Source organism: Bos mutus, chromosome 16, assembly GCF_027580195.1.
Source record: "Bos mutus isolate GX-2022 chromosome 16, NWIPB_WYAK_1.1, whole genome shotgun sequence".
Classification (NCBI taxonomy): domain Eukaryota; kingdom Metazoa; phylum Chordata; class Mammalia; order Artiodactyla; family Bovidae; genus Bos; species Bos mutus.
The window spans coordinates 53269497-53278360 of record NC_091632.1 but is presented as its reverse complement, the minus strand read 5'-3'; the positions used below and the strand labels follow the sequence as shown (position 1 = coordinate 53278360).

The window sequence follows — 8864 nt, the reverse complement described above, 5'->3', positions numbered from 1 at the left end:
TCGAACCTGGGCCCCCTGTGTTGGGACTGTGGAGTCTTAGACACTGAACCACCAGGGAAATCCCAGAACCATGTTGTTTTGATGGTCTTTATCTTCCCTCTCCTTGTCCTCCTACCTCACTGTCTTGCAAAGTGTTCCCCATCCAAGGAAATGCTCACTGCATACAGAATCAGTCAGTCAGTCAGCCCACTCCATAATCTGGCAATCTAGTTAATACGTTTTAAACTTTATTCTTCTTGTATCATAAACAGCCAGTTGCCTTAACATAGGTATATCCCATTTCTAAGGAAAAAATGTTGATCTAGAAAAAGCTCTTCAAATAATTCAAAATTGAGATATGAATATTCAGTTTCCAAAAGAATTCTTCACTCTACAAAATGGTTTGCCACAAAGTTTCTTTATATTGTGAGCTCTTGTCCCTAGAGCATTCAAAATGCAATCAGCAATTCAGTAATGCAACCACTAAGTGAGAAGAGAGAGGTTTGGGCAGTAACTGGTGTTACCTGCTTAGACTGAAGTGGGTAGAGACCTCCTTGTTCTTAAAAGCAGTCCTCTAAGGACAGCAGTTATTTTAGCTGTCTCCAAGTACTGCCAAGGCTCACTGCAGAGTTATAGGACTTGATCTTTTTTACATCATTGAAAGGGTATTGTGATGCACTGTGACTTAGAAACTTTTGGTAGGTAATGCCTTTCAAGTCTTGGACTTATTAAAAATAGAGATCCTTTGGTCTCCCTGTACACGAAAGAAAGGATAAAAATTGGTGTGGAAAGGAAAACCATGTGGCAAGTAACCTGGACTATTTAATCACTAGAATTTTCTGTAAAGGTTATTCCAGAGACAGCATAAGGTCAAAGATCTGAGAGGTGCTGTACTGCAAGCACTACCCTTTGCAAGCTAAAATTGAGGAAGTAGGGGTTGGCCCCTGGAACAAATGAGTCTAGCTCTGCTTGGTCCAAGGCTAGATTAGGCTCCATCCTGCTACTACTGAAGGTATCAAAGCAGACATTTAATTGGCCCTCTGTATGTCTTCTTTGGGAAAATATTTCTTCAAGTTCTCTGTCCATTTTCTAATCAGTTTGTTAGTTTTTCAGCTAATGTGTTATACAAATTTTTTATGTATATTTGGCTATTAACCTCTTACCTAACATACTATTTGCAAGTAACTTCTCCCATTCAGTAGGCTGCCTTTACATTTTGTTGACAGTTTCTTTCATTGTGCAAAAACTTTTTGGTTTAACTTACTCTCATTTGTGTATTTTTGCTTTTGTTGCCCTTGCCTGAGGATCCAGAAAAATATTGCTAAGACGGATATCAAAGAGCATGCTACTATGTTTTCTTCTAGGAGTTCTATGGTTTCAGACCTTACATTTAAGTATATAATCCATTTCAATCTTTGAATATGGTATAAGAACATGGCCTAGGTTTATTTTATCGTATGTAGCTGTCCACTTTTCCTGGCACCATTTTTTTTGAAGATACTATCTCTTCCCCATGTGTATTCTTGCCTTCTTTGCTGTAGATTAAGACTAAACCTACAATATCTCTGAGGTATGCCTGTAGTCATTTTGCGAGCTATAAATTGGTATCTGATTATGGCTTTGATCTGCGTTTTCCTGATGATTAGTGATGTTGATGAGTTTATTTTTAAGCTATTTTGTTCCATTGATCTCTGTGTCTGTAATTTTATCCAGTACCATATGGTTTTGATTACCATAGCTTTCCATAGTTTGAAATCATGGAGTGTAATACCTCCAGGTTTTTTTCTTCTTTTTCAAAATTATTTTGACTATTCATGGTCTTTTGTGATCCCACCCAAATTTTAGGATTGTTTGCTTTAGGTCTGTGAAAAATACCATTGGTATTTTGATAGGAACTGGGTTAAATCTATAGATTGTTTTGTGTGGTATGGACATTTTAACAATATTCATTCTTCCAATCCAAGAACATGAGATATCTTTCTATTTCTTTATATCATTCTCAAATTCTTTCATGAATATTTTATAGTTTTTCAGAGTATAGGTCTTTTACCTCCTTGGTTGTTTATTCCTAGGTATTTTATTCTTTTTGATGCAATTTAAAATGTTTGTCTTCTTGCTTTCTCTTTCTGACAGTTCATTATTGGTGTACGGAAAAGCAACAAATTTTTTTGTATTGTATCCTGCAGCTTTACTGAATGCATTGATTAGTTCTAATAGTTTTGTATATTATATATATATAATCATTATTTCTATATATATTATTATGCCATCTGCAAATAATGACAGTTTTACTTCTTTTCCCCAATGTGGATACATTTCATTCTTTGTGTTGTCTAACTGTTATAGCCAGGACAACTAATGCTATGAATAAAATACTAATACTTTGAATAAAAGTGGCAGGAGTGGGCATTCTTATCTTATTCTTGATCTTAGAGGAAAAGCTTTCAGCTTTTCACAATTGAGTATATGTTAGCTGTGGGTTTACCATATATGGCAGTTTATCATATATGTCATATATGTGCCAATATTGTAGCTGCCTGGGAATTTCCTGAAATGCTTTGAGAAATTATTGATAAAGGCATGTACTTATCTAGCAGGTTTTCTTTTCCTGGGGATATGGAGTTTATGATCATCACAGGAGTCTAGTGAGATGGAAGGCGCTTTCCTCTCAATAATTCATTCATAACCTTAATGCTTGTTTAGCAGATTTATAAATTCATGTCTGTTACATTTGACAACAAGGCTTCACAAAATATTTAAGTAGATGAGAGCACAGCTGAGTTTCCAAAGCGTGTAGTGTGGAGCAGAAAGAGAACTTGTTTGGACAGAATTCATTGTATCTCGTCAGTATCTGGTCATCCTTAAAGAAATGCCTGGCCTTCCAAAAGGAATTTTTTAAAAATTCCTAAACCTTATTGGATTCTTCCAAGGTAGTAAAGTATCTGTCCTTCCTTTTCAAGCAGTGGTTCACGGCATCTCAAAGCATGCTGATGCCTGAGGTTCTAACTTAATGGGCCCGCGGTGGGGGAGGAGGAAGGTGTGGACACCAACGTTGTTTAAAAATGTCCCAACTGACTCCAGCAAATTGTTGGCATTGAGAAATTTGGTCCTCAGGGTTCTCCAGCCTTCCTAATCTCACGTGCCCTCACTAATGCCCTTGAGGTAGTCCCTGGGTCAGGCAACAAGCTCTTCAATGAGATAAGAAACTAAGGCACAGAGAGGTTCATGGGCTTCTCTGATGCTGTGCAGCCAACGAGTCAAGATTGGAATCAGTGACTCCAAAACAATAACATCACCTTTTTCCCCAGCAACTGGTGACATGAACACAGACTACACGTATGAAGAACAACTAGGGGTGAGGTATGACCACCTGTGTCAAAGATATCACAAAAGGGTATGAAACAGTTCTGAGCCAACTGTTCTCCTGATCAGACACAGATGCACAAAATGGGGATACTTATTTGAAACCATGCAAGGAATGAAGCATTAATTTCCTCTTTAAAGCCTTCCTTCCCTCACATTTATTGCTATTGATTCCATTTTCTTAGAAAATCCATCAAGATCCACAGACTTCCTACCACCTGGGTTCTTAGCTCTGTCACTGAAAGACACTGGAAAATTCTCAAATGTCCCTGTAATTTAGGTCCAAAAGTCACTACAAATCTGCATTTGCATGTGACAGGACTACAAAAACTTCCGTGCTTGCTTTTTTTCTTTTTTCTCTCTATTTTTTGGCTGCACTGTGCAACATGCACAGTCTTAGTTCCCTAACCAGGGATCGAACCCGTGCTCCGTCTAGTGGAAGCCTAGTATCTTCACCACTGAACGGCCTGTGAGTGTGTGTGTGCTCAGTTGCTCAGTCCTGAATGACTCTTCGCAACACCCTGGACTGCTGCCTCCCAGACTCCTCTGTCTATTGGATTTTCCAGACAAGAAAACTGGAGTGGAAAGCCATTTCTTACCCCAGACAAACAGGTTTTTTATGTGGATAAGACATGACTGTAATGGAAGAGGATGCCAGACCAAAGTTACATCAGTAAGGAGGAAAAGTTGATGCCAGCCTATAAAGTGGCAAAGGACGAGCTACTTCTGTTGTTTGGCGGCAATGCTTCCGGTGATGTGAAGGTGAAGCCTCTCTTTGTTACCATTCAGAGAACCCGAGAGCCCTTAAACAGAAGAGTCCCCCAAAGACTGGGTTCAGTTCAGTTCAGTTCAGTCGCTCAGTCGTGTCCGACTCTTTGCGACCCCATGAATCGCAGCACGCCAGGCCTCCCTGTCCATCACCAACTCCCAGAGTTCACCCAGACTCACGTCCATCAAGTCAGTGATGCCATCCAGCCAACTCATCCTCTGTCATCCCCTTCTCCTCCTGCCCCCAATCCCTCCCAGCGTCAGAGTCTTTTCCAATGAGTCAACTCTTCTCATGAGGTGGCCAAAGTACTGGAGTTTCAGCTTTAGCATCAGTCCTTCCAAAGAAATCCCAGGGCTGATCTCCTTCAGAATGGACTGGTTGGATCTCCTTGCAGTCCAAGGGACTCTCAAGAGTCTTCTCCAACACCACAGTTCAAAAGCATCAATTCTTCGGCGCTCAGCCTTCTTCACAGTCCAACTCTCACATCCATACATGACCACAGGAAAAGCCACAGCCTTGACTAGACGAACCTTTGTTGGCAAAGTAATGTCTCTGCTTTTGAATATGCTATCTAGGTTGGTCATAACTTTCCTTCCAAGGAGTAAGTATCTTTTAATTTCATGGCTGCACACAAGCCATTTTCCAGGTCTGGTTTTGCCACCACTTTATCCCTGAGGTAGGGAAATATTGCCTAGAGAAGGACATCCCATTCAACAGTCTTTTGCCAAAAATATTAATGCCAGATCCACAGATTACAAGTAGCCCAGCTCCATGGACTCTCTGGAACCAACTGGCTGAGACTGAATTGTTGTGTTTGAGCTCAAGTTCTCCCTCTATCCAACCCAGCTCACTTTGTTCTATTACAGAATTAGTTCCTGAGACTGTTTCCCAATAAACCACCTTCATACAATTCTGTCTTAGAGTTGTCTGTTTCTCAGTGAATCTTAAAAGAGTTGGTTCTGTGAGTTGTCTGAGGAATAGACTCTGAATTGAATTTTGGAATTGCGTCACCCAAGACTATTGGTGAGGACATCACCACTGGTGGCAGGTGGAGCAGGGAGAGCCGCTGGCATTCTATAGCAGAGCAACTGTTGAGACTTTCACTTAGAGGACATGAAAGGAAGGAATCCGTGGGCATGTGCAGTTTCTCAGGCATTGGAAAAGCTGGAGAAAGAAGTAATTATTAGAGCAATGGAATTAGATGGTTTTGATGAGTTCCACTGTGTTTTGCAATAAGATAGAGAAGTATGAGGATGACTAAGCATTAACTTAGGCAAAATGTGAAATTGAGGACCTCCCCTTGTAGCGCATAGAAAGACTCTCATTTGTTGTGGCAGGAAGGTGGGAACCGATGAGAATCAGTCTCAGGACGTAGGCATAAGTGTAGTGAAGTTCCAGAGAATAGTGAACAAATTTGCCATGCAAATGTCAAGGCCATGATTGGAAAGGAGTGGCAACCAAAGATTTGGGATGAGAAAGAATAGGTACTTGGGAACCTTGAAAACAGACTTATCTGAATTTCTGGACCTGCAGAAGTGAACTACTCATCTCTTTAAAGGGTTATTGTTCCTCTCTTGCTTGAAGATCATGCAGAGTCCATCTTCCCTCTTTAGAATCTACCCACTTTTCCTCTTCTGACCATCAGACAAAACTTAGACCAAGTAACAGTGTAATCTGCAGGGAGTGTTGGACCTGCTTAGAGAGGAAAGAAATTATGAGTCAAAAAAATATAACCTGAATTCTAATCATAAGGAAAGTTTGGACAAGCTGAAATATTTCTACAAAATAACTCACTTGAACTCTTTAAAAATGACAAAGGAAGATAAAAAAAAAAAAAAGCTAAGACGCTCTTCCAGATTGAAAGCCTATAAGAGATAAGACAAATAAAAGCACTCTGTAATCTTGGACTGGATCCTGGCCCAGGTTGTAAAAGGGCTCTTCAGCCCACCCAGACTCCACCTACTGGAGTCCCAACTGAAAGTATTCAGTCCTTCCCTGAGAATTTCCCATGACTGAAAAGAGTGTTTCCTGAGGCAGACCACCTCCAGCGGCTGGTTAACATGGGTATACAGAAGCCCAGTCTCCTGGCTCCAATTTGGGACGTCTCTGAAATTCCATTCTAGCTTTGGAGCTCTCCATGGCATTGGCTGAGGCCTCTGATGCAAGTGCAGTTCAGCTGATCCTTTTGCCAGATCCTGTTGCTACAAGTGTATGTGTCCTCAACTGGGTCCAACTGTTTGTGACTGCATGGACCATAGCCCACCGGCTCCTTTTGTCCATGGGATTTCCCAGGCAAGAATACTGGAGTGAGTTGCCATTTCCTCCTCCAGGGGATCATCCCCACCCAAGGATTGAACCTGTATCTCCTGCATCTCCTACCTTGGCAGGTGGATTCTTTACCACTGAGCCACATGGGAAGCCATTTCTACAGGAACATATCCCCAAATCTCCGCTAGGCAAATTTCTATCACAGAGTGTTTTCCAGGAAACTTTATGTGGGAGACCCACTCAGAGCTAAAAGACCTCTCTCTTTTAAAGAGCCACAATTCCTGCTTTCTCCATCTGTTTCCAGTCCAATGCTGGGGAGAGGACGAGGAAGTAGTGACTAAAGTGTATTCCATTTAAAGAAAGCTTAAAAGAAGAAAAGAAAGAAAAAAGTTTCTTCCCTGATTAAAAAAGTTATTCTCAAGTTTCTGGTGTCATGAAATCTACTAAAAAATCTAAAAACTTGAGAACTATTTAACACAATACTTGTAATTTTAAATTAACAATTAAAAATTTTCTCTTTCTCTAGTAAATCCTACATGAATGTTCAAGAAGAACCTGCCAGGTGCTTATTACTGCACTGGCCGCAGGGAGTGAGGAAAGCCCAGGAGGATCAGAATCAAACACAGACCAGAACTGCAGCTCTGCTGGTCAGTTCTGCACCTTTGCTGCAAAGTTGGATTAAAAAAACAAACCTACCACATAAGGGTCATTCCCATTAGGCTTATAGGAGATGATGCCTGCGGCAGCAGCTTGTTAGTTTGTAAAGGTTCGTTATAATTATGTAGGGCAGTATAGACCTGTTTCAAGCTGACTCATGAATCTGTCCTTAGGACAATTGCATATAGTACACTTTTTCAGAGATTTTATTTAGAAAACTGCAAACTCATAAAGTTGAAAGAACAGTACAATTAGCATCTATATACCTTTTACCTAATTGGGGAAGTTTTTAAATAATTTATGAAGTCATATAAATTTTTTTGTGAGTCATTTGAAAGTAGATGACATGACACAACTAAGCATTTCAGCATGTGTTTCCTAAAAATAAAATTATTTTCTACTGTAAAAAATGAATGAATAAAAAATCTCAATTAGAGTCAAAGCACTAGAAGGGGAAGCTCTCACTCCCTTCTAGGGTAGCAGAGCCTAGCAGAGGAAAAAGAAAAATTCCTCTTCTTTCCTGGCAAGGACTCAGCCAATGAAAGCCATGGACAATTTGTAGCCCTCCCAACTTCTTTTCCCCACTATAAAAGCATTCTCCTTCCCTTGTCATGGGGTGACTTATGCAGCTTCCCATGGCTGCAGACCCAGAAATGTAACTCTCATTGATCTTGAATAAATCATCTTTTCTGGAGAAATAACTGCGTCTGTTTCAGGTTAATGCTATTAACTTCAGTACATTGTCTCACATAAGTGACACTAAAAATTCTATAGTATTTACTCATGTACAGTCTAAATTGACTCAGAATTGTTTTTGAAAGCTGATTTTTTTGTAAATAATTTAAAACCTGAAGTTAGTGCTGGCTTTAGCAGCACATATACTAAAATTGGAACAAAACAGAGAAGATTAGCCTGGTCCCTGTGCAAGGATGACATGCAAATTCATGAAGTGTTCCATATTTTGCACCTTTCCCCACATCAAGACTTGAATCACAAGCTGGATCAAGAAGATTTCTGGGAGAAATATCAACAACCTTAGACATACAGATAATATCACTCTAATGGTAGAAAGTGAAGAGGAACTAAAGAGCCTCTTGATGAGGGTGAAAGAGGAGAGTAAAAAGCTGGCTTAAACTTAATGTCAAAACAAACAAACAAAACCCAAACCCAAAGTTAACACACCATAGTTGGCTGTTATGTCTCTGGTTTCTGCTAATCTACAACAGAAGCCCTCAGAATTTTGTTGACTTTTTATGATAATGATTTGCTCTAAGAGGCCACACTAATTGTCTCATAATATGTCTCACAGTCTATTATTTTTTCATTTCCTCATAATTAAATTTTATATAAACATTTTTGGCAAGACTATCACAAATGGGATATTGTGGCATATTATATACTTTTAAAGATTGATCAAGATATATGTCAATCACACCTCAATAAAGTGATTTAAAAAAAGACCCTACCAAAAAGTTGGATAGTTCTTTTGCTTGTAGGTTACAAAAACGATTACTATTAACCTAATGGAAAGTATTAATTTCTTGGAAGGCTATTAGTGTAGGATTTCATATAAAATGAAAGGGAGGGGGACTTCCCTGGTGGTCCAGAGGCTAAGAATCTGCCTTCCAATACAGGGGACGTGGGTTCAATCCCTGGTCAGGGAAATAAGAGCCCACATGCTGCAGGGCAACCAAACCCTTGTGCCACAACCACTGAGCCCGTGAGCCGCATCTACTGATGCCCTCACATCTAGAGCCTGTGTTCCACAACAAGAGAAGCCCCCACAATGAGAAGCCACTGCAGCAAAGAGTAGCCCCTGCTTGCCACA

The 8864-nt window shown here is 40.0% G+C and overlaps 1 non-coding gene across 1 annotated transcript; it reads left to right on the top strand.

Moving 5' to 3' along the window:
* Window positions 1–7893: 7893 nt before the first annotated feature.
* Window positions 7894–8000, top strand: LOC138991325 (U6 spliceosomal RNA). Its single transcript, XR_011467347.1, has one exon. It is a non-coding gene; the product is annotated as a U6 spliceosomal RNA (small nuclear RNA).
* Window positions 8001–8864: the final 864 nt, after the last annotated feature.